We start from the raw sequence: 794 nt of genomic DNA on the forward strand, positions 1-794 counted from the left end.
ATAAGAATAACTGTATTGGGCATAATATATAATATGATAGTCTTTTGATAGACACATTGGACACGATATACCTGATCTTTAGTTTTAGTAGAGGTTTTATGGCGCTCGCAACTGCATAGTCATATGAGCGCTAGAAGATTAGTAGAGGTGTTACAAAAGAGTAACAAACATAAAAAAAGAAGAAGGGGAGATAAGGACGATAGATGTTTGATAAAAAGAAGAAGCAAACCATACCAGAGCACCCCCAACCACCCACTATACATGATCGATACAATAGACATACATTGTACTGGACATGACAGGTAAGATGCTACAATATTTTGATATACACATATTGGACACGATAGATATATTATGATCTACTGAACTTGAAAGACAAATAAAAAAAAAACAACCCCAAACAAACAAAGAAACAAAAACAAAACAAAAGCGGGATGAACACTATCCGTGTATCGGATGCGAGAGACACGGTAGACGGACAGAATAGAACACGTTTCAACATAAAAAGAAAATGCAATTAAGCACTCGTCAGCACAATACAGTCCTTATGATCCGGCACTCAACTCAAATACTCACGCTAAGAAACACACACGCTGCACGCTTACGAACACACGCCTTTATCATGTACCCATTTATGCATGCTCTTCCTCCCCCCTTCACCTACTTCCTCGAAAAACTGACCCCCCAAAAAAAACAACAACAAAAAAACAACAACAACCAAAAACAAAACAAACCCCAACCCCCCCAAAAAGCAAAAATAACAAAAACAAAAACAAAAAAAAGCAAAAAAAAAA

Source organism: Aplysia californica, unplaced genomic scaffold, assembly GCF_000002075.1.
Source record: "Aplysia californica isolate F4 #8 unplaced genomic scaffold, AplCal3.0 scaffold00428, whole genome shotgun sequence".
Classification (NCBI taxonomy): Eukaryota; Metazoa; Mollusca; class Gastropoda; order Aplysiida; family Aplysiidae; genus Aplysia; species Aplysia californica.